At 38.7% G+C, this 25,966-nt stretch overlaps 1 long non-coding RNA gene across 1 annotated transcript in view; it reads left to right on the top strand.

Annotated features, from left to right (window-relative positions):
* LOC148149881 (uncharacterized) overlaps positions 1-22,233 on the top strand; it is an 88,735-nt gene extending 66,502 nt beyond the window's left edge. The window contains exons 2-3 of the long non-coding RNA XR_015757080.1: positions 10,044-10,103; positions 22,179-22,233. This is a non-coding gene — a long non-coding RNA (uncharacterized LOC148149881). The remainder of the gene's footprint in view (positions 1-10,043; positions 10,104-22,178) is intronic.
* Positions 22,234-25,966: the final 3,733 nt, after the last annotated feature.

Raw genomic sequence — 25,966 nt, 5'->3', positions numbered from 1 at the left:
AATTAAAATAAACCAGGTAAATGTCTTATACTGAGTACTCAAAGTATCTCCAAATTTTGGAGGAGCAACTAAACAACCATGATCTCAGGATAAACCTAACATCTCAAGGATTCTAAAAATTACTGAAGTTTTAAAATTAGGAAGAGAGAATATAGTTTTCTCTAGAATTTAGAAGATTAGGGCATGTTCTCATCGAAGTCTCCTGGATATTATCAGGAAAAGACAGAGTAGAAAAAGATAAACTATTTCAACTGGTTGAGGAATCTAGAACTAGGGGCATGGTCTGAGAATTCTGGTGACAATATTCAGGAGAGATTTAGGAAGCACATTTACATACAAAGGGTAGTAGATGTTTGGAACTCTTCCACAAACAGTAGTAGATATGGGATCAGTTGTTAATTTAAATTTGTCACCATTTTTAATTGTTGAGCAAAGTATTAAGGGATAGGGGTCAAAGACAGGTGTATCGAATTAAGCCATATATCAGCCACAATCTCATTGAATGGTGGTCTCGGCTGGAGAAGTTGAATGACCGACCCCTGTTCCCACATTTCTATGTTTCTAAGTTCTTGGCCTTCCTCCTTGTACTGGACATGCTCCCCTTTATAACTTTAAATCCGAATTTGACTGTGTGTATTTGAGTGTGTGTGTGTTTGTTCCTTAGTGTGTGTGTTTTATGTAAGTGTCTGTTTAAGTTTGTATGTGTGGTTGAGCATGTCCCTGGTTAAGTATGTCTATTGTGGGTTAAATTGAGTGTGCGTCTTTGAGCATTGTCTTTGAGTATGTGTGAATTTGACTGTGTGTATTTGAGCATGTGCGTGTCTGTTTGAGTGTATCTTTGAATGTGCGTGTGTTTGAGTGTGTATGTTTTTGAGACTGTGTGTGTGTGTGTGTGTGTATGAGCATGTGTGTGGTTGACCGTGTATCTGTGTTTGAGTGTGTGTGTGTGTTTTGAGTGTATGCATGTTTGGGCTTAAGTGTTTGATGTCAGTATTTTGTCACTTTTGCTTACTTTTGGTAAGCACATTTTCCTTATCCTTTCACTCAAGAAAACTTGTAATTGACTCTTTTGTTTTTGATCTACTGAATTGTTTAAATTGAAGTGTGATAAAGCTGAATACTGAAAAGAATTAGCAATCTGTCTTGCAGGCAAATGAGGTGATTAAAAATATCGGATCTTATTCAACATTCCTCATCCGATCAGAACAGATCAGAACATCCGATCAGCAACGGCAGTGTCTCTATCCCTAGATTGAGAGGCATGGGTTCAACAACACCTGTGTAATAACATTTCTGAACATGTTGATTAGAAAAGTAGAAAAAAAGGTCTTTCACTGAATATTCCCCAGTCAAACATTAGCAGATGATTATTCCACAATGAGACAAGATTGTTGTGCTTCCTCCATTCAAATCCCCCAGCTACACTGTCAATAAAGAACCACTACTTGTCCACTGACTCTTGGATGACTGTGCCAAAAGACTATAAGTTCAGGAAGCAGAACGAGGCCATTCAGTCCATCAAGTTTTGTCTGACATTCCATGACTGATCTGATAATCCTAAACTTACTTTTTGTCATTTACATAAATGATTTGGATGCGAGCATGAGAGGTACAGTTAGTGAGTTTGCAGGTGACACCAAAATTGGAGATATAGTGACAGCGAAGAGGGTTACCTCAGATTACAACAGGATCTGGACCAGTTGGGCCAAAGGGCTGAGAAGTGGCAGATGGAGTTTAATTCAGATAAATGCGAGGTGCTGCATTTTGGGAAAGCAAATCTTAGCGGGACTTGTACACTTAATGGTAAGGTCCGAGGGAGTATTGCTGAAGAAAGAGGCCTTGGAGTGCAGGTTCATAGCTCCTTGAAAGTGGAATTGCAGGTAGATATGATAGTGAAGAAGGTGTTTGGTATGCTTTCCTTTATTGGTCAGAGTATTGAGTACAGGAGTTGGGAGATCATGTTGCGGCTGTACAGGACATTGGTTAAGCTACTGTTGGAATATTGCATGCAATTCTGGTCTCCTTCCTATCGGAAAGATGTTGTGAAACTTGAAAGGGTTCAGAAAAGATTTACAAGGATGTTGCCAGAGTTGGAGGATCTGAGCTACAGGGAGAGGCTGAACAGGCTGCGGCTGTTTTCCCTGAAGTGTTGGAGGTTGAGAGGTGACGTTATAGAGGCTTACAAAATTATGAGGGGCATGGATAGGTTAAATAGACAAAGTCTTTTCCCTGGGGTCAGGGAGTCCAGAACTAGAGGGCATAGGTTTAGGGTGAGAGGGGAAAGATATAAAAGAGACCTAAGGGGCAACTTTTTCACGCAGCGGGTGGTACATGTATGGAATGAGCTGCCAGAGGATGTGGTGGAGGCTGGTACAATTGTGACATTTAAGAGGCATTTGGATGGGTATATGAATAGGAAGGGTTTGGAGGGATATGGGCCGGGTGCTGGCAGGTGTGACTAGATTGGGTTGGGATATCTGGTCAGCATGGAATGGTTGGACCGAAGGGTCTGTTTCCATGCTGTACATCTCTATGACTCTATGACTCTATATTCCTGCCTTGATTACTAATTAAAAATCTGTCTCCACTTTGAATATTCTTGACTCAGCCTCAATTGCTCAGTGCAATAAAGATTGATTTACCTCTGAGAGAAGGTTCTGTCTCCTATGATTTCAAAGTTTCAAAATCACAGTCTCCCAAAAATTTGTTATTGTTATTAATGAAATTCTGTACAGTTTCCCTAAATGTTGATACCATCTGTTTATTTTCCCCTTTCGAATATATTTCTTCTCAGGTTAAAGTGATTAGGAAAGGTTTGAAGAACTGCTTAAGCAGTGTTTGTGTGTTACCTTGTACTTTGTTGAGTTATAAAATCACCGTTGATAGGTTCTATTGTATGCAATATTGCATTTACTTGTTCAGCTTAAGATTTAGTATTTAATTTTGAAGCTATTCTGCATTTTAAAAAGTTTTTTGCAAGACATCAAATCCTAAATTCTGTATGAGCAATCTCTCATATTAGATCTTTAAGATAACATTGTTTTTTCTGTCATGTTTGTCTTTGTGAGATTATTTACTATTTTTCTTTTAAAGCTGTTTTAAATTTTCAGCACCTAAATGCTGATTACACTATGTTGGTATTTGCACATTTAATCTTGCAGTAAATCGCTGCTACATTTTCAGCTTCCAAGATTTGATAATTCTGCACTACAACAATTTTATCTTCATGTCCCTGTTTACAAACCTGTATGGATTATATGTATTATAGTAAAGCTGTATTATTTTACTTTCTTTGGAGCATATATCTTTATGCATCATGCTGGGGTTTTCTGCCTGTTTTGTGACTGAAGTGTTGACTTCTCACCCTTTGAAGGAATAATTGAGGTTTTCTACCTTCTGTAGCATAAGTCGAATGAGCAGTTTGTCTTAGGAGGATTGGTTAGACAGACTAGGTTGGTATCCACCAGAGAATCGAAGACTGAGGGTGACTGAATTGAAGTGTAAAAGATCCTGAATAGCCTTGTTAAGGTGATTTTGGAAAGGACGATTCCATTTGTGGGTGAGTCCAGAATTAGACATCTCTATTCTAACATTAGGAGTTCCTATTTCAGGACAGCAATGAAGATTAATTTTCTCTCAGAGGGTTTTGAGATTTTCAAACACTATCTCAGAAGCAGATGTATGTGGGGTCATTAAATATTTTTAAGACAGAAGTGGATAGATTCTGATTTGGCAAGGAAATCAAAGGTTAATGGGAGTAGAGTGTGGAATTATGGGAATGTAGAATTCGAAAGACAAAGTGATCAGTCATAATTTTATTAAATTGCAGAACAGTCTTGAGCAGTCAAATTGTCTACTTCTGCTCCTATTTTATATGCTCAGGACAGTTCAAACAGTCAGCTGTGTCGAGCAATGTTTGGGGGACACCGAAGGAAGGCAGTCATGGGGTATCTTGACAATATGATCTTGAAGATTCATTCCAAATGCAGAGCTGTGAAGGATCTGGAAAGGTGCATTGTTTGGAAGACACTGTACTTGTTGATCTCAGAGAGTGCTAAATTGGCAGTCATGCCTGTCAGATGTAACTTGCTAACCTATGAAACTAGAAGAACTCTAGCTGGAAGAATAGGATTTTGTTGGAGTTTGCAGCTAAAATTAATTCCAGAAATGCTGAAGGGGAATGTCTGCAAAACAGGGAGACCTACTTTTATTGTATTGGATATTTAAAGAGCAGTTACTACTGAACACAGCTTGTTTGTAAATTTATGTTCGAATTGATGTCATGCAGCAAGGAATGTAAAAGGTGAAATCTCGTCCATTGATTTCTTCCAGTGTGGTCATTAGGGGAGTTTGGCTGTTTTATTTTATTGGTCTCAAAGACAGTCTTAACATTGTCCAAGCAAAACTTTCAATATCTTATCATTGACTTTGACTGGTTTGCTGCACTGTAACAATAATGGAAAATATAAATTTGCAAGAAAAACTTTAATGGTGTCAAAGACTTAATATATTGCTGATTTCCCAAGGTGAAGATCATCATAAATGTTAGAAGTGGGGCTGATTTATATTTTGCTTGCAGATGGTCCGTAAGGCAGTGTATTGTTCTGTCAGTGCTCACCAATTATGAGGACAAAATCTGATGACTGTTTTGTGGAGTCTATCTGGAAATACTCACTAATTGGAGGAGAGGTCATCTAGGAAGTGGGGACCACTGAGTTACCCCTGAATATGAAATGAATAGCACGTTTTCTTTTGTTGTTTCCATTTTCAGGGCAGCCTGTGGTAGTCTCTTTCAGAAGACCTGGTGAAGCACTTATACATTCAGTGCCACATTGCTCAAGCATATTTGAAGGTTGATCTGGGGCTCTACAGCATTGAGCCCTGATTTCAACATTTTAACGAAACAGCCATCATTGAGCAGGAACATTAGTCTCCTACTTTGAGTCCTGCTTGAAAGCTGAGTTGGGCAATTCAGGGAATATATGAATGGTAGGTGTAGTATTAAAATAAATGATATCTGCTTTTAGTCCCTTTTTCCAATGTTAGTGAAACCACCATGTTAGCTTATAGCTAAAGTATTTAAATGCCAAATAGTACAATTCATTATTACCAGGTTAACTTACTTATCAGCGTAGATAATGAATTGTTAACACAGCACTATTCAGCCTTTTGCTACTGTAGTATAATGTACAACTCTACCATAACTGTTATCTTGCATTCATCAAGACCAGCTAATTTAAAAAGTTTTCTGCTAATCCTGGAATGTTGTGCATGCTGCTTTAATAGAACATAGAACAGTACAGCACAGAACAGGCCCATCAGCCCACGATGTTGTGCCGACCATTGATCCTCATGTATGTCACTGTCTTCTGTTGGCCAGCCAATTCTGTATCCAGACAGCTAGGTTCCCCTGTATCCCATTCCTCCTGACCTTCCGAATGAGCCTACCATGGGGAACCTTATCAAATGCCTTGCTGAAGTCCACATACACCACATCCACAGCTCGACCCTCATCAACTTTTCTAGTCACATCCTCAAAGAACTCGATAAGGTTTGTGAGGCATGACCTGCCCCTCACAAAGCCGTGTTGACTGCATTTAATCAAGCCATGCTCTTCTAGATGGTCATAAATCCTATCCCTCAGAATCCTTTCTAACACCTTGCAGACGACAGACATGAGACTTACTGGTCTGTAATTGCCGGGGATTTCCCTATTTCCTTTTGTGAAGAGAGGAATTACATTTGCCTCTCTCCAGTCCTCAGGTACGGCTCCAGTGGAGAGCGAGGTTGCAAAGATTTTTGCAAGTGGCGAAGCAATTGCATTTCTAGTTTCCCAAAGCAGCCGAGGACAAATCTGGTCCGGGCCTGGTGACTTGTCAATCTTTAATGTTTGACAAAATTTTCAGCACATCAGCTTCCTCTATCACTATCCATTCCAGCATGCACACCTGCTCTTCAAAGGTTTCATTCATTACAAAGTTCATTTCTTTCATAAAGACAGAAGCAAAAAACTCCCTACCTCCTCAGACTCCACACACAAGTTCCCTATGCCATCCCTGATCGGCCCTACTCTTTCTTTGACCATTCTCTTATTCCTCACATAAGCATAAAATGCCTTTGTGTTCTCCCTAATCCACTCTGCCAAGCCTTTCTTGTGCCCCCTCCTGGCTCTCCTCGGACCATTTTTGAGCTCCTTCCTCGCCTGCCTGTAATCCTCTAGAGCTGAGCTTGACCCTAGCTTCCTCCACCTTATGTAAGCCACCTTCTTCCTTTTGACGAGAAGCTCCACCGCTCTCGTCATCCAAGGTTCCTTTATCTTACCCCTTCTTGCCTGTCTTAGAGGGACATATTTATTCATCACTTGCAACAATTGTTCCTTAAACAGTCTCCACATGCCTATAGTTCCTTTACCATGGAACAATTGCTCCCAGTCCATGATTCCTAACTCATGTCTAATTGCATCATAGTTTCCTCTTCCCCAATTAAATATCCTCCCATTTTGCCTAATCCTCTCCTTCTCCATAGCTATGTAGAATGTGAGGCAATTGTGGTCACTATCACCAAAATGCTCTCCCACAAGATCTGATACCTGCCCCGGCTCATTTCTGAGCACCAAGTCTAGAATGCACTCTCTCCTCGTCAGCCTGTCAACGTACTGAGTTAGGAAACCCTCCTGAATACACCTTACAAAAACAGCTGCATTCAAATCTTCTGCTCGAAGGAGGTTCCAATCAATATTGAGGAGAAAGTGAGGTCTGCAGATGCTGGAGATCAAAGTTGAAACTTTATTGCTGGAACAGCACAGCAGGTCAGGCAGCATCCAGGGAACAGGAGATTCGACGTTTCGGGCACAGGCAAGAAGGGCCTGTGCCCGAAACGTCGAATCTCCTGTTCCCTGGATGCTGCCTGACCTGCTGTGCTGTTCCAGCAATAAAGTTTCAACTCCAATCAATATTGGGAAAGTTAAAGTCACCCATTACAACAACTCTACTACATCTACACTTTTCCAAAATCTGCCAACCTATGCTTTCTTCCATCTCCCTGCTGCTATTGGGGGGCCTGTAGTAAACCCCTAACGAGGTGACTGCTCCCTTGCTGTTCCTAATTTCCACCCATACTGACTGGGTAGGCAGATCTTCCTCGACAATGGAAGCTTCTGTAGCTGTGATACCCTCTCTGATTAGTAGTGCTACACCCCCTCCCTATTCTTTTTAAATGCTCTAAACCCTGGAACATCCTGCAACCATTCCTGCCCCTGAGAAACCCATGTCTCTGTTATGGTCACAACATCATAGCACCAGGTAATGATTGTAAAATATCATTGGAGTTCAGGACCAATATGATAGACAGCAGCAAATAGTGTAGGACTGTTTGAAGTGCAAGTATTTTGTTTATAGATTTGGATCACAAAATCTGCATTGAGAAATTAGCCATTGGACAACCCAACAAATGGAGTTATCAAAGAGAATCAGAGGGCTGCCTAGAATTTAAATTTGTCATTTTCTAAATGGCCTTTATAGCAAAATGTTACCTACACTATTGTGAGTGAAAAACAACAGATGAGAGTAAGAATTGACATTGGAGTCCTGAAAATTCAAGCTCCAATTCAACGTGATTTGCTATTACTATAGCATAGCTAACATCACACATTGTCAGTAGCTATACTGAGATAAAATGTTTCCCTTTTATTTACAGCCATACTCTATGTATTTTCTAGGAGAATGTGTTTATCACCTAAGCATTAATCTGCACTCCAGTGTTGTGTGTTTAATATTTGTATCCTTAATAATACTTGCACATATTTTTCCTGAATGTCAAGCACATGACACTTCTGCTCTTTCCATTGCTTTCAGGGAATACAGTTTAAGACAATGTCATACAGCTCTGCTGGTGGTGAGGGAACCACATGGCATAGTTGAAGAAATTGGACTCAGTCATCTGCTGTGTTTCAGACCACACATTATGTATAATAAAAGGAGCCAACTATTAGGGGTTTGCACTGTTTACCTGCCCAAGCCTCAGTAAAGCCTCAGAAAGTATGTTAATTGGTTCAATATAAAATATTGTTCTCATCAACTGAATTCTGCTTAGAGTCATAGAGATGTACAGCACGGAAACAGACCCTTCAGTCCAACTCGTCCATGCTGACCAGATATCCCAACCCAATCTAGTCCCATCTGCCAGCACCAAGCCCATATCCCACTAACCCTTTCCTATTCATATACCCATCCAGATGCCTTTTAAATGTTGCAATTGTACTAGCCTCCACCACTTCCTCTGGCAGCTCATTCCATACACATCCCACCCTCTGCGTGAAAAAGCTGCCCCTTAGGTCTCTTGTTTCTTTCCCCTATCACCCTAAACCTATGCCCTCTAGTTCTGGACTCCCTGACACCAGGGAAAATACCTTGTCTGTTTACCCTATCCATGTCCCTCATGATTTTATAAATATTCATAAGGTCACCCTCAGCCTCCGACCCTCTAGGGAAAACAGCCCTTGCCTATTCAACCACTCGCAAAAGCTCATATCCTCCAACCCTGGCAACATCCTTGTAAATCGTTTCTGCACCCTATCAAGTTTCACAACATCTTTCTGATAGGAAGGAGACCAGAATTGCATGCGAAAAGCGGCCTAACCAATGTCCCGTACAGTCGCAACATGACCTCCCAACTCCTGCACTCAATACTCTGACTAATAAAGGAAAGCATACCAAAAACCTTCTTCACTATCCTATCTACCTGTGACTCTACTTTCAAGGAGCTATGAACCTGCATTCCAATGTCTCTTTGCTCAGCAACCCTCTCTAGGACCTTACCATTAAGTATGTATGTCCTGCTAAGATTTGCTTTCCCAAAGTGCAGAACTTCACATTTATCTAAATTAAACTCCGTCTGCCACTTCTCAGCCCATTGCCTCATCTGAACAAGTTCCCGTTGTAATCCGAAGTAACCTTCTTCACTGTGCACTACACCTCCAATTTTGGTGTCATCTGCAAACTTACTAACTATACCTCTCACATCCAAATCATTTAAATAAATGATAAAAAGTAGTGGACTCACCACCGATCCTTGTGGCACTCCACTGGTCACAGGCCTCCAGTCTGAAAAACAACCCTCCACCACCACCCTCTGTCTTCTACCTTTGAGCCAGTTCTGTATCCAAATGGCTAGTTCTCCCTGTATTCCATGAGATCGAACCTTGCTCACCATGAGGAACCTTGACAAATGCCTTACTAAAGTCCATATAGATCACATCTACCTCTTTGCCCTCATCAGTCCTCGTTGTTACAAAAAAAGAAAATGCTGGAAAATCTCAGCAGGTCTGGCAGCATCTGTAAGGAGAGAAAAGAGCTGACGTTTCAAGTCTAACTGACCCTTTGTCAAAGCTTTGACAAAGGGTCAGTTAGATTCGAAACATCAGCTCTTTTCTCTCCTAACAGATGTTGCCAGACCTGCTGAGATTTTCCTGCATTTTGTCTTTTGGTTTCAGATTCCAGCATCCGCAGTAATTTGCTTTTATTTTAACCCTCGTTGTTCCTTCTACAAAAAACTCAATCATGTTTGTGAGACATGATTTCCCACGCACAAAGTCTTGTCTCACAAATGCAAAATGGAAACACAAGTTATCTTTGGGCATGACCTAAAATTAAAATACGATTTTAAAAAATGATCTTAAACATAACTATTTTACTAAAATGATGATTAGTGCGATTTTTCCTGAATTTGTTTTGAAGGACAACATTTAGCATTTTTTTAAACAAGACATTGGTTTCTGTACCTTACAATGTGGTCTCAAACAAAGGACCAAGTTTTGTGAATTATTTTGAATGCACGCAAAGCATGGTATGATTTTAAAGCATCATTTAGAAAAACCGTTTGTGAATTTTCATCATTTTAAGATATGTGACAATAGAAACAAATATTGTAATCACTTCAATGAGGTGAATTACAAAATTTGTGACATTTATGACTTTGAAGTTGGGATGGTAGAGGCTTGGGAATTGGCATGGGACTGATTTCCTTTGAATTTCCACTCATCAAAGGTACCTCTTGATCCAGTCTGATCTGGAGTGGGCAACATTTGAAGCTTTTCTTTGAAGCAGGTGGGCAACTTCATTAACTACATGACACTATTTCCCAGCTCGTAGAATAGCTGATGACTGACACATTACACTGAATGAAAATGGATGGGAAGCAACTTTGTATGTATGTGTAAACAACTGAGCATTTAAATAGTCTGTAGATATTATAGGTAAATATCACAGCTTGTAAAGGCCCTGGTATGTTTCTTTTTCCCACCAGTTGATACTTCAGAATTAAAGAATTTCTGCATTGTACTTAATTATTTTTTTCTTTATGAATATTCTTTATTGACAATGGTGGGTTTTGCGGTACAGATCCACTGAGTTAACATGATTAAAAGAAGAGGGAAGGCTGCACGCAGCTTCAGTAAGGCCCTATTGTCCATGGAAAATCCATGATGAAGAGTGAGTCTTCAGAATATGCCTATATACCAATGCAAATTCTGCTACAGCTTTTAGAAAAACAGCATGTCAATTTTCATCATAGTTAAGATGTTTTATAGTAGCAACAAATAATACAATTACTTTAACCCAAAATGAGGTGAATTTGTTATGTGGAATTTTATTAGCTTCACCAGAAGGACCTGTTCAGTCAGGACATGACTGCAACAATTGAAAGTGTGGTGCTGGAAAAGCACAGCAGGTCAGGCAGCATCTGAGGAGTAGGAGAATCGACGTTTCAGGCATGAGCCCTTCATCAGAATGACTGCAACAAATGATTATTTCATGTCTCTCAAATAACCTTGTGGTCATGTAACCATTCAAGTGACAACCAAAGACTTTAACCGAGCCCAAGACAGTGGAAATTTGTCAGAAATTGAGCACTGCAGTAATTGTAATCATCCTGATTTTGTAACATCTCCTGATCTTGAAAGGCTAATTTCCAAATAGGCAACATCTGAACTTAAATAAAAATTTAACATTTGAGTCTTAAAATCAGAAATAGAAGGATAATAGTTTTGCTGTGTTCCTAATGAGAACTTGAGAGAAGCTTGAATTAAAGTTGACAACAACGATAAGAGGTTATTCCGTTGTTCTCCAAATCATGTTCTCTTCAGGATGGGCTCTACACTTGGTGCATGAGTTTGCTAAATTTTTTATTTATAAATGGCCAACACAAGTTCGAAAAGTTGATTGAACTGTCTTCTTCTGCTATTTGTTTGAATGGTTGTATTTTTTATTAAATTTCAATTAGTCTTTGTATCACAGTAATTTTTTTAAGAACAGTTGAGCCTTGAGAATTTTGTAACAAAACATAGAAGACTGAAGATATAGGAAAAGGAAACTGAAACAGACACTGCTGGAAACATTCAGAGAACTAGGAGTAGCATCGACAGAGAGAAGTGACAAAGTTAAAATTTCAGGGATTTTTGACTTCCAGGCAATATGAAATGTATATCTTGGGAATACACTTGGGCTTTTCAAGGATTTACTGTTTAGGCTTTAGACCAAGACTGATGGACTGTTTGCACATATGATGGTATTTAGAAGGGTAGACAGTTGATTATCAGTTCTAGCTGTACTCTCCAGCAATCATCTTCTACCAGTAAAAAACAATGAACCAAGCAATAGAGCAATGAAAGCAAATTCTGTGTTTAGTAATATAGCCAATGGTTTTATTTGCTCCACCTTTTCATTATCTCCAGCTGAGCAGACCAGCCAATTCTTACTCTATCAGTTTAATTTAGCCAGTTAAAAATTGTTCCATCTTTCTTTGAAGGCTTCATTTTGAGAGTCTTCAACAACCAATTCCTCAAAATGGAATGTGGCCACCAACTTTTAAGAGAACCTATTAGAGAAAGAAGAAGAATAATTAGCAATCTTGGCTTAATTCCTGATCGTTCACCAGTTTTAACATGTTTCTGTCCCCATCACATTAAAGCATAGCAAAAAAAACGTAGTAAATAACTACATATGGTGTGCACTTTACATTTACTCATGGAATTTATTTACAGCCAGGAGACAGCTATGTTTTCAAATCTGCATGATCACTTTATTGTTGATGCCAAATTAATTCGAATGGCTACTTGGAAGAAATGTGAGATTCAAAACTGAAAATTGCAGCAATATCGATGTTTTCAGGCAATAAGCTATTTCATTAGAACCAAAAAAATACTTTAGACCGTCCATATTAGATGGCAAATTACTGGCTAATTTAGATTTTGTCCCATTCTTGCCATAATATAGAATATAGCTGAAAATGTGATTTTAGTCCATTTGTGGTTTAGCTTGTTTTATTTTCATAAAAGACAAATATAAGCTTTGACTTCCCGAAAAGACTGGTAAATGTGCAAGTACAGAGATCTCAGAATATACCAGAGCTCTCCAAAATCATCTTAGCCATCCCCAGATATTTGAATGTTATAATGCAAAATTGTTAACCCACATCATTGTGTTAGTAGCATTCTTTGTATGAGAGTGATTTTAGATAGAGATAAAGCCTGAAATGAAAGTAAAAGTGTATGGAGCTGAAATGTGGCGGAACAGCAGCAGTATTGGTAGGGCTGGATGGAAACGAGCTGTGACAGAGATTGAATTCAGTTGATCATATCAGCAAAGCAGTCATCATCAGCACAGGAGACCTGGGACCATCAGCCTGTCTCCTGGCAGTGATCATTGCAGTGTCTGACATCAGGCAGGTGATGTTAACGCCAGTGCTGAAAAGGGGGCATGAACTATGATCAGAGATAGACTCATCAATAGAAATCCATTTTGTTGGTGCACCGTCGATGTCACCAGCCTCACACTTTTCAGTGCTGTGGCATTATGATGAAGGTTACAGGACTCCATTTGGTTTTATGAGTCTATTCTGTCAGGTGTCATTGCTACAGCAATGACAAGGTGGCAGCCACCACTTTGCACAACACTCACTTGCTTTTTATAGCTGCAGCATTCATATGAATTAAATAAAAAATGAGAACAAATCAGGTTAGAATCTTAGTATTTACTTGGCAGTTGAGTGTTTTCATTGAAAGCTTTTGGCTGAAACATACAGCCATTTAGCAAGTTTTTTTCTCAGCAGGTTGACGAGAGATATATCTTCTTACCCTTTTAAAAGCAGCAAATGTAGAAATCACTTTTTATATAAAACGCTGTGATAAATAATTGATCTCTTATTGCTGTGTCAAACTGTTTTGTCGAACATACACTTTGGCATTTCTTAACACTGAGTTTGCTGGGAAGTGACACTAATGTATCTGTGTTTTTACACTTGTTTACAAATAGAGGCAGTCAGCCTCCTTGCTTCAGATGCATAGGTGCAGACACAGATGTGACTTGCCTGAACACATCAGCAACAAAAAGTATGCAATGTTAAAAATTTATAAATGCACCATTTTTATTTCCAAGGTAACAAAAGAATGAGATTGCACCAGTGCCTAGAGATGCAGAAAAGCTCAAAAGGAACAGTGTTTGTGGAACAGATCAGAGAATGCTGATGGCTGTTAAAACCTACAGAAGTATCGCACCTGAAAGCAACAACAGCACAGTCATTCTAAGAACCCAACTTGTTTCATATGTTACATCTCAGGAACAATCAAAATTATTTCTGAGAGTAATTGAGTTGCAATGTCAATCGAGTTGGATGTTAAGTGATACATTTTGGTGTACGTACACTTCAACACGAGACATGACATAAATTCAAAAGTAAGAATTTGTTATTGTTTTTGTATTTGTTTCAGTGTACTTAACATTAATGCAAGCATCACTGACCTTGGAATTTCAACTTTCCAAAAGGTTTGTCATCTTATACTGTGCATTCTTTGTGTGCTATAAGGGGTGTCTACAGACCTTGCACACTTTTACATTGGCGGCCTTATAGATGAGGACATCAGGTTAGATGGAGTGAACACTTTCAAGGATTATGTAGAGTAAGCAAATCGTGATGTCAGTCATTGTGTCACATTATTTTAATGCCTATGCTACTAATTTCGTGCTCAACGCTTCAGCTAATTCTGTCTCTTAATCATGCATAGCTGATTTTTTTAAATTCACTCGTGGGAGTCGCTGCCTGTCTCTAGCTGCTCTTGAACTGAGTGGCATACTAAGCCATTTCAGTGGACAGTTGAGAATCAACCATATTGCTGTGGGTTTGGAGTCACATGTAAGCGAGATAGGGTGAGGATGGCCGATTTCCTTTTTTGAAGGACATTTGTGAGCCAGATAGGTTTTTCAAACAATCAACAATAGTCATCAGTAGATTCTTAATTCCAGACATTTAAAAAAAACAAATTCCACCATCTCCTGCAGTGGGATTCAAATGCAGGTCCCCAGAACATTAGCTAAGTTTCTAGATTAATAGTCTAGCAATAATACCACTAGGCCTTCATCTCCTCTCTGCACATTCAGTATCAAGAAGGAACTCTCAACATTATGATTTAAAAGGATCATCATCAACCAATTCCAGTTTAGTTGCTGATTGATTTCGACTGACAGTGTCTACAATTGTAGAAGTGTTTAGTGCTTTCCTTCGATAATAAGATCACAAGGCAGAGGAGCAGCAAGAAAGGCAGTTTGGCTCATTTAGCCTGCTTTTCCATGCAATAAGATCATGGTTGATCTGATTGTAGCCTTTTTAGAATTGTTTACAGTGAGTAGTATGTGGCAGTTGCTAAAGGACTTTAGTCCTGACTTCAAGATTTCTGTACAAACCAAATTCAAACCACAGAGGCTTATTTAACCAATTCCAGATTGGAATACAGCATGGCCAGAAGAATGAGCAAAGGGCATGCATGTAGTAAAGGCACAGAGGTTTAATGGGTATTTTAATTTTCATGTAAACTGGGATAAGCAGACTAGTACATATCAGAAAGTAGTGAATTTGTTGAGCATGTTTTTGTAGCAGTATTACCTGGAAACAAAAAGGGGAGTGCAATATTATATTTACTAGTGAATAATGAGCCAGGTTTAATTTGCAGCTGATTGGTGCATTGACAAATCTCTAATAGTGATGAGATTAGATTAGATGCCCTACAGTGTGGAAGCAGGCTCTTCGGCCCAACAAGCCCACACTGACCCTCCAAAGAGTAACCCACCCAGACCCATTTCCCTCTGACTCATGCGCCTAACACTATGGGTAATTTAGCATGGCCAATTCACCTAGCCTGCACATCAAGACATTTCTGATGAAGAGCTTACGCCCGAAACATTGGCTCTCCTGCTCCTTGGATGCTGCCTGACCGGCTGTGCGTTTCCAGCGCCAACTTTTTGTCTCTGATCTCCAGCATCTGCAGTCCTCACTTCCTCCTCCATAATATGATCAGAACCAATGTAGTGTTTGTTATAGGGAAAGATGAAACAGCTACTAAGTTCCCAGAATGAAGTAAGACTGACATCAAGGGGATGAGACTTTAGACAGACTATACACTATACACAGGATAAATCTGTTAATGGTTAAAATGACAGAAGATAAGTGAGCGATGCTCAAAAAAAGAACTTAATATCATACAGAATCAGTTTATAGCCTTAAGGGACAAGGACTCTATTTGACAAAAAAGACAGTTATGGATGACAAAGGAATAAGAGACAACATAAAACTAAAGTAAATAGCATAAAAAAATTCAAAAAAAAAAGCACAGACCTCAGAGATTGGGGCAGACAAAAAGAACTGGAAATTCAGAAGGAACAGATAGTAAAAGCTTTAGAAAGAGAATATTCAAAGAAGATGTCACGGGATATTAAAATCAATGCAATTTTTACTGCAATAATATTAGACAAAGGTGATCCATCAGGATCAATGAGCTTCCCTTGAAAACTGATACTGTTATATTGTCAAAGAAAATAAGGAAAGGTGGATATTTTGAACAATTACATTGTGTCATTATTGTCACAACAAGTGGATATATTCACCACATAGTTAGTGAACTGTAGGTTACGTTTCAACCCACAGTACTCCAGAAATATTGTAGCTTTTTAAACAGGCTAAATGCTTGGTTACTGCAAGTTATTACTGAAGATTCTTTGGCAATAAGGGGAAGAAGTTGTTAACAAGAAATGACAGATTCCAAGATTAATACCAATACAGATAAGATAAAATGAGAAACTTCACAAGAGAAACGTCACAACAAGTCTCTGTGATGCGCCTTGCTTAAGTTTCTTGTTACTGAAATGGAAATGTTCACATTTGAAATCAGAGCCTGGAACTATGATGGCTTCTGTAGTTGAATAGCTGCTTGTACAGGTCATTTCTTTGGATAGCAAATATTGGGGAACATGTAGGTTTGTTACTTTGATTGTGTAAATGTGGCACTTTTACCTGTCTCATTATTGTAGAGCAGATCACCAGCTGTTTCAATAACCACTTTTTGATTTTTCTCATTTTTTATCATTTTTTTTCATGTTTTCTCTTTACCTGGAACAGTGTTTCCTTCCAAATGGACAAAGCTGGAATTGTTCTTTGCTTTTTTTTGAAAGCATTCTTATCTTCAGTATTGCTGAAAATAAAGACACACTTTATGTTTTACAGCAATACTTGAGTTTTATTCTACTAAGCGATTATTTGTAACTGACAAGTTAAAATGACCATTGTTACACAGTACCCTATGCAAAAAACCAAGTCATGATTCACTTAAAGCATTGGCAATTTCGTGACAGTTCATCATTCACCTGTAATTCTTAGATTTTGTTCTGGTTCGTGACAAATTTACAGTCTCAATGAGGAAGCAAGGAAGCTGACTAATTCCCAGACCAGAGTTTTCATATGTCCATGTCTGTAGTTACATAATCAAATGACTTGTAGCAGCCATGTTTTTAGTTTCTTGCTCAGTTATATTATACTCAGCTCTTTTTATGGGGGGATGATAACTTCATCAGCTTTTTCTAGAAATTATCAAAGCATACTATATGATCTTGACAGCACATGCAGCTTGTGAAGATGTTCTCATGCTAGACATTCCAAGCAAACTAACATTGAATTGGAGAAGTAACTCAGCAAAATAATGAATGCAAAACAACAGTAAGGTACAAAATAATTGTTTTCAAGAATGGCAAATCCCCGAGACAGGAATCTCCAGGTTTTAAAGGGAGTAGGTGAAAACATCATGAAAGGCCTAGCTATTGTCTGCCGAAGTTCTCAATTCGTGAAGCACTTCTTCAGAGGGAAAATTGAATAAGTCCCTCTGCTATTTAAGAATCTTGGGAGAGGAAAATGAGAAAAATTATAGATCTGTTGGCTAAGCATTTTGTTGTTAGGAAACTTCCGAAGTTCTATCATTAATTAGGTGACTGAATACCCTGAAATGTTTTAGGTGATCAGAGTGAACCACACAAATTTGGAAAGGTTTGACCTTGAAGAATATGATTGATTTTATAAAAAAGAGTTGCTAAAGTAATGAACAATTATGTTTATGGATGCTATTTTTGTGTAATTCCTGAAGTTTTTGATAACCACCTTCATATGAGACTGTTAGAGTTGAAGCCTAGGTAAATTATTGATCTAGTTAGAAAATGATTGACTAGCATAAGACAGTGAATATTAATAATGGGTAGTGATCACATAGTCAGCTTGTGGCAAGTAATGTCCTGCAATGACCTCTCGTGGGGCTGAAGAGTTCATTGTTGCTCTGGCTGATGGGACAGAAAGCCATCAACCCAAAGACAAAAAGATGGGTGGTACTGTAAGTAGTAAAGTGGATAAAGCATAAAATGATAAAGATATTATTAGATTATGTGATTAAAGTGTTTTTGACTTTGAATTCCCTGACTCAGAAGGCAGTGGAGACAGGATTGTTGAATATTTTTAAGATGGAGATTGATTCATGTTGGCAAGGGAATCAAAGTTTTTGGGGATAAGAAATTGGCGAGCTACTTTTTAACTTGAACCTCAGTGTTAAACAATGTGTGAGATGTCTAAGTTCCACGAAAGATATTGTCACTGAAATCTGGCTGAAACCTGCTGCAGCTGGACCTGTAGCCTCAGAGCAGGTGAAGTGCCATTTTGCCAGTGGTAGTGAAGGCGATTGAACCAACGAACTTACATGCATCAGTTGTCTCAGATTGAAACTGGACATATTTGTGCTGTATCGTTACTTATTTACTATTGCATGATGGAGTCCACTAACATTATCAATTCAAGGGAAGCTGACTATATCTCATTTTCTCTTACAAGACATCATCAGAAATCTTCACCATGGTGGAGAATGCCATTGACTGCATGTGCATGACTTTCCAGGTATCACATGTTTAGTTTCCACTTCCTCATTATATCCAGCTGTCCTGTTCCTAAATAGGATGCCTTGGATCCTAGCTACAGGTATTGATGCCTTTATTCTGCAGCAGTTGGCTATTGAGCCACTAAACTGAGGAGAGTGGTTTACTGGTGACAAGAAATACCTGCTCACGCCATGGCATATAATTCTGTTCCACAACCCCTGCCAATGTGAGCAACATGCATACAATGGAAAGCATGCATCCACACTAAAGGGGATACAGTCTTTCATTGACATGCAGAAACAATGCTTCCACTGTGGGGTCTGCTCTGAAAAAGCTCCGAAGTACTCCGCAGAGTGGGTGTCAAAAACTTGTGATGTCTGCTCCATGTTGTACAAATTTGCCACCATGCGAGCATGATACTTATCACAAGCTATACGGTGAGCAGCTTAGGCACAGGAGGAGGAGCAATGGAAAAAGGAAGAAAATGGAAGAAAATGTCATATGCAGGAGGCAATGTTAGACAGGCCACTTCTCACCAGGTCTGTATAAGCAAAGAATTTAATTCTCTTTATTTGAGGGGTTGGGAACAGCACTGAACACTGCACAATCATCAATGAAGGTTCTCACTTCTGATTTCAAGTTCGACAGAAGGGTATTGATTATGGTTGGACTGATGCTATCGACCTGAGGAATTCCTGGAGCTGAGCTGGTTGGCTTCCAAAAACTAGAACCATTTTTCTCTGTGCTCAGTAAGACTGCAGTCAGTGGAGAACTTACCCTTTGATTTCAGTTTTACTAGGGTTTCTTGCTGTCATATGCTGCCTCAATGTTAATGGCAGTTCCTTATGCCTCACTTCAATTTAGTCCTTTTGTCCATAGTTAGATTGAGATCTGGAGCTGGGTAGTCCTGGCAAAATCAGTGAGCAGGTTATTATTATATGTGTATCACTTGATAATACTACTAAACACTCTTTCCATCACTTTATTGATGGGTGTACCTTGTTAAATTAAGGCCTTCAGAGCTACATCTGAAAATCTTGGAGCCCACTCTTTCCAACGTTGTCCCATTATTACATTCTTTCCTGGTCAAAGTGAGTTAAACAATGACTTCCAGTGCCTGTTCCAACTATAAAGCATCTTCCCTTAAAGTAGCACTGGCTCGGTTTAACTGATTACTTCTCATGAATTTAGACATCATGCTGAGGTGTCCAGCCATTTACTGGAAATGACCCAATAATTTAATCTGATTAATTAGCAGAAAGCACAAAATTAATGCTCTGTTTCCATTGATTGATTGATTGTCACTTGTACCGAAGTACAGTGAAAAGCTTTGTTTATAAGCGGTACAGGCAGATCATAGTAAGCAAGGATGTACAGAACAAAAGATTTAGATGGAGGTAATTCTCAGTTCTGAGAAAGTGTCACTGGACCTGAAATGTTAACTCTGATTTCTTTTCACAGATGCTGTCAGACCTGCTGAGCTTCTCTAGCAACTTCTGTTTTTGTTTCTGTCAAATTTAACCCACTGTAATAATTAAATGGTAATCATATTGAGTAATAAGAAAATAAGTATTAAAGAGCTTTTACTATAGGGATGCTCACAAAAGGAAATGCAACTTTTTACTTAAAACTATTGCAATGTGAGGAACTGCATTCATGTACACAAAACACCCTGCTAGCTTTCTAGTCAAATAGAAAATGTACTTGTGTTCAAGGCAAGCCTGAAGGAAAGTTATCTCGGAGATTTGGAGGGATCTTTTGGTCAAATATCTATGAATTGTAAAGTTCGACCTTTCAATAATTGGCATTGTATTTAAAGAATTTCTTGGTGACCTTAACTTACCTCAATGGTAATTTTTTCAATAAATGTTATACAAGTCTATTTTGAAATGTTTTTGTTTGAAAGATCTCATCCATATTACTTCCCCGCCGCATCACAGCATGCGTTGTTTGTCCCCTGCACTGTTCAACTCCATTAACTCCATTTGCTGATTTCCTGGCTGTAGGTGATCAAAAAGTAATCAGAAAGAACCAGGATGCAAACTGTGGAATGCTGGTCTACTGGTGTGCACCAGGCTATCAAAGATGGAGCACTGAGAATCACAAGATATTGCTCCTTAGGCCTCATCTAAACATTCAGGGTTAGCTGCTGACAGCTGTCAAACTCCACTGATAAAAGAATCCAGTTTCAGACAGCCTGCCATTGTAACAGTTTCTCTCAACTCCTTCAAGGGGATGATAGCATGAAGGATGCTGATCATGACCAAAAATGGTAGATGGAATAGTACAGACACCTCGAGAGTTTTACACTACTCCTGAATCTGCAGAAATTAAAAATAAATTCACTTACATTTTTGGTACCTGCCACAAGCTAGGATGTATCCAGTGCCTGAAAACATGATTATAGATCCTTTATTGGGGTTGTTAAACAGGGCAAATTGGTGAGTCCTGGCTCACAGATATAAACAGGAGATTTGGAGAGTCTCCTCACTCTCTAGGGACTGGCTCTGAGCTGGCTGGTTGGAGTCCATGTATTGTACACTTGCAAATAATGGGTGACTTAATGATGGCATAACAAGCCTTTATTTCACTTACTAACATTCATAAGAGGCCTAATGTTTTAGTGTTGGATGAAGTTGAGCACTTTGAAATGTGGCCCTTTTTAATTTATACAATCAAATATAATTGAATTTGAAGATCAGTAAGTTGTCACAACCACACCAGACATATCTATATTGTAGTCTCTGAACTGCAAATTACTATAAATAAAACATAAACTGCTAGAACATCTCAGTGGAGAGAAATCAGAGTTAATGTTTCAGGTCCAGTGACCCTTCTTCAGAACCCTGTTCTACAAAAATGTCTCTTAGGTGATTAAGCAGATGAAAACAAACCATAATGGGGAAGATTGCACACGGCTGATGGAAGTTTTAGGCTTGGTGGTTCTTTTGTCTTTCCATACTTTAATCTATTCACATATTTTAACTCAACCAATATAAAGGACAATAGCCTTCTTCTGCAGCAATTTATTTTTATACCAAATGCTTCCATTATGTTGATGTTATGATCTCAGCTGACTGTAATACTGGACAATTCAGACCCCAGAGTGACAACTGGCTTGATAGATCATACGTTTCATTGTTCTTTTTGTTTACCATGGAGGTCAGTCACTGAACATACTCACAAGAGGCTGCCAATGTATTTTTCACAAAAAGAACGCATACTTTTATTGCAAAATGTAATAACAAGGACAATCTGAAACAGGTTCATTCCAAATATTAGCAAGATAGATTCAACCCTTTTTAGCCTCATCAAAAACTTTATACACACACAACTCTCAGTAAAAGCAATTAATTTCTCCATGCTAAAGTCTTTTGTTCAGCTGACATGCTGTGGTTAGTCTCTGGAGCTTTTCTCTCACTCACTTCTAAGCACCTTCAGACCAAATGTGTGGATTATCAGTTTTCTAGCCTGTCTCCTTATTAACTTAGTACTTCACTCTCCCTGTCTCGTACCCATGCACACAAACAAAGTCACAGAATTTCCATGTGCTTCTATCTATATCTCTCTCTCTCTCTCCCCCAGTGTTATTGGATATCTTCTTGGTAGGCAACAGCCCAACTTTGTTGAGTTTTAACAAATGCTTTACATTATTTACTCCCAGTTCTACTCCAAAACTAGAAATCATCATTAAAAAATGTAGTTACAAACAAATCTAACATTTCCCACTAAAATTTACAAACTCAAAGATGAAATTAAAACTATATTTTCCCGATTCTTAACAGACAAAAAACAAAACAAACTTAAAGTGATGTATCATTCCTCCAGATATATCTAGATATATCCCTTGTCTAATTGGTTTGGGAATTTGAGTGCATAATAGGAAAAAAGGCCTAGCTACTATCAGGTCACTTGACTCAAACTGTTAACTCTGCTTTATCTTCACAGATGCTACCCAACCTGCTTGATGTTCGATAGTAGGCTCATGGTCCATGAGACCCAGGTGGCCAAGAGCTGGCAGTCAGCCTCTGCAAGGTAGACAACAATGGTACCGCCCTTGTCAGCATGTTCGAGTTAAAGTTAGAATTGGATCTGAATAATTTCAGAGGGAGAGACATTATAGTGGGTAGGGGAGCAGAGTAACTAAGGTGAACAATGTCAGATCGACAGTTTTCAGTCAAGAGGTTGAGTATAACAAAGCAACCGGCGGAGTGGTCCAAATGGAGGGATCATGTTGAAGGTGAGTGATGGGGTCTGTAGAATTGGGAGAGGACTCCTGTCCAAAGAAATAGACAATAGACAATAGGTGCAGGAGTAGGCCATTCGAGCCTGCACCACCATTCAATATGATCATGGCTGATCATCTTTAATCCGTATCCTGTTCCTGCCTTATCTCCATAACCCTTGATTCCACAAATGTACGCAGAAAAGTTCAATTTATATTGTACTCCATATTCATGAGGGAGGGCATAAACATAGAATTCCAATAGTGTGGAAGTAGGCCATTTAGCCTATCAAGTCCACACCAACCACCAAAGAGCATCCCACCTACCCTTAACCTGTCACTCTGAATTTACCATGGCTAATCCACCCATTCTTAGACACTATGGGTAATTTGAATGCTGTCTCATTTTTACCGTATCAGTAGTATATGGTAAAAATGACAAATAAAAAGCTACTCTACTCTACTCCCCACATCTTTGAACTGTTGGAGGCCACTGCAGCACCTGGAGGAAACCCATGCAGACACAGAGGGGATGTGCAACACAAGGGCGGAATTGAACGCAGGTCCTTGGTGCTGTGAGGCAGCAGTTCTGAGCCACCCAGATAAAACAGATAAAACTTTGCCGAGTACTCAGTATTCAACATCAGAGAGCGGAGGGTGAGCAGGTATGGTAAGTATCTGACAAAGGGTGGATTGAGGAAAGGGGAGTCAGAGGGAAGGCAAGGGGAGGAAGATTCCAGAGAGACCTCTGGGTACTTCTGAATTGTTGCAGCTTGCATCCCTTAGTACCTGAAACAAAGAGATTAAGTTTCTTGATAAAATGTTGAATGAGCCAAACGATGACGTAGAACGGAGGCAGTTTTGGTTGGGGGTTGGGGGGGGGGGCGGGGAGGCAGATCTGCTTTAAATGATATTGTATGGTATTAGTAATATACAGATTAATACAGTGTCCATGTATCTTATACACATCTTCCTTGTATTTATTAGTGATATATCACTATTAGTTGTCTCTCAAAATATTGTGCTATTGTATTTGTTATTGACATCAGTGTGATTCAAGTGCCATAATAACATTCTCCTTATGTTACAAGACTCAAACCTTGATGGATATTGAGAAGGGTGTTGAGACAATTCAAAATGTTGACAAATCAGATATTCCCTCTCCAGAATGCATCGTACCTTTCAATAGTTTTTGAAATTCTTGCAATTTTACAGAAGGATTTCCTATGTGAAAAATATTCCTACATTCAGAATATATTGAGATGCAATACCTGAATTTCAGGACAAATAACCTAATGGATCATTCCATTTTTGTTTACTGCAGTAACAGTGAGCTTTTGTAAGTTATTTGAGTGAAAATGTTTGAGCCTTAAGTCAGCACTATTCCTGTGTTCTGAAGTTGACAAAGTATACCTTTATTATTCACATTCTGCAGAGATCGACTACTGAGAGAAAAAGAAAGAGCAGTCATGAGGAATCCAGAATCTGGGCATTGTGATTTACAAAGGTAATTTGTTCCCTAAGGGCTTCTCTTAAGCTATGCTGTCGGCACATGAAAGACAGTTTCTGTTAAGATCAGTTCTACCCATTTCCTAGTGCACTGGTATCGAAGAACTAACCCAGTGCTGCACTCTAGTTTGCTATTATCTGAACATAAAAGTTGAACTGGACATTAATTTTTCAGCACACAGCTGTGGAGGCCCAGACTGTTCATTCACATCACAGAAGAAAGGTCTATTAATTTAGTGAGATCATAATCGGCAGAGATTCAATTATTTGTGAGCCTAACCATAATGCTTTGGAAGGACAGGCCATATATTAATAGCTATATTTATTTGTGTGAACACACAACTCATAGAGTGTCGGAGAAGAATGCAACCATGAAGTATGTATTTCAACACGCTACATGAATTTTAGTTTGATGCTTGTTTGACACAATAGTTTTTTGTTCAGTTCTAACTATGCTGCCTTGCACTAACTCATAAAATTAATTCCCATTTACTTGAATTGTCAGATATGCGGATTGTTCTGACCCTGACTTGAACTCATCAGCTGAAATGAAGTTGTTCAGCGAGCTGGAGAAGACAAAGCTTAGTTCCAACAAATTAATCAACTCCATCAGACTTTGCTGTAGAGTTGAAATGGTCCATATCCTACTGACCCTGAACAGCTTTAGATTCACTCTGTAAATGAAATCTATCACCTCTGACTCAGATGATACTAAGTTATGAGCTTTTAAATTTAATTCTGTGTATATCCCAGTTTGTTCAATTTAATGTCATGTTCTGTAATGTGAACAGTAGCTTTCAGCGATATTTGCAGTTTTAATACTGTGTACTAAAAGTTCTGGAAATACCTTTTTTTTTGAATGCTTACCTTTTAAAAATAGAACTTGACCTAAATTTTAGCAACAACGTCTTGGAATGTGGCAAAGAAATTATTTTGGAAGTACACAGCTGGTGTATTATGACATGAAAAGGTTCCATTTAAAAGGATAATTAGCTTTTATGTGTCCTATTTCATAATTCAAATATTTTTATCATTGGTTTGGGTGTACATTTTTGAGTCGGAGACCCTCCATCAATTGGAAATTCAGGGGTGCACTGTCTGCAATTTGCGAACCAATAAAATGAATTGTTGAAAATACATGAGCTGTTTACCCCATGAATTGCTGATTTACACTGCCAGTGGGCAAGGCTCTGACTTGAAAAATTACTCCATTTATCTTTTCATAACATTTCTGACTGTGCAGATCTTAAAGTGATTGTCAAGAGCACAGTGACAATCCGATTGGCTGTAGTACTATAATCAATGACTTATAGGACGAGATAAATACAAATTCAATAAATTCTCAATAATATGTGAAGTGCTAATGAAGAGGATAGAGAGAGCTTGAAGAACTAATGTGATTTAAGGAGAATGCTACTCCACAGTGGAAAATGTAGATTTTCTTTAAGTGGTAAGATTCTTCACTGATATTGTCAACCATGTGTTAAAAGAAGCAAAGCTTAGGTAAAGAGAATCACATTAGAAAAATATCAAGCACCCAGGAATGTAGTTCCATGGTCTAAATTAGAGCACTGATTTTTGCCTGTTTGCAGGAGATACCATGAGTAATATATCCCGATTTTCAGTTGTGCACACTTGAAATTCACAATTAATACTATTTATGGGATGTGGGCATCACTGGCAAGGCTAGCACTTGTTGCCTATCCCTAATTGCCCAAGAACTGAACAATGTACCAGGCTTTTTCAGACAGCATTTCAGCATCGGCCACAATACTGTGGATCTGAAGTCACATGATGGGCACATTTCCTTCTTTAAAAATGCTAGTGAATGAGAGGCTTTTTTAAAAAAAAAAACGGTCAGGAGGATATTTTCATGGTTTTCATTACAAGGAAACTTGCTTTTATTTCTAGAGTTTTCATGAACTGAATTTAAATTTCTTTAGCCGCTGTTTGGTGATATTTGAGTGACATCCTGAGAACATTAGCCTAGGGTTTCTGGATT

The sequence above is a fragment of the Chiloscyllium plagiosum genome, unplaced genomic scaffold (genome assembly GCF_037043375.1).
Source record: "Chiloscyllium plagiosum isolate Xiang-an unplaced genomic scaffold, Cpla_swu_hap1 HiC_scaffold_5, whole genome shotgun sequence".
In the NCBI taxonomy this organism is placed as follows: domain Eukaryota; kingdom Metazoa; phylum Chordata; class Chondrichthyes; order Orectolobiformes; family Hemiscylliidae; genus Chiloscyllium; species Chiloscyllium plagiosum.
This window is presented reverse-complemented; position numbering and strand designations above follow the sequence as displayed.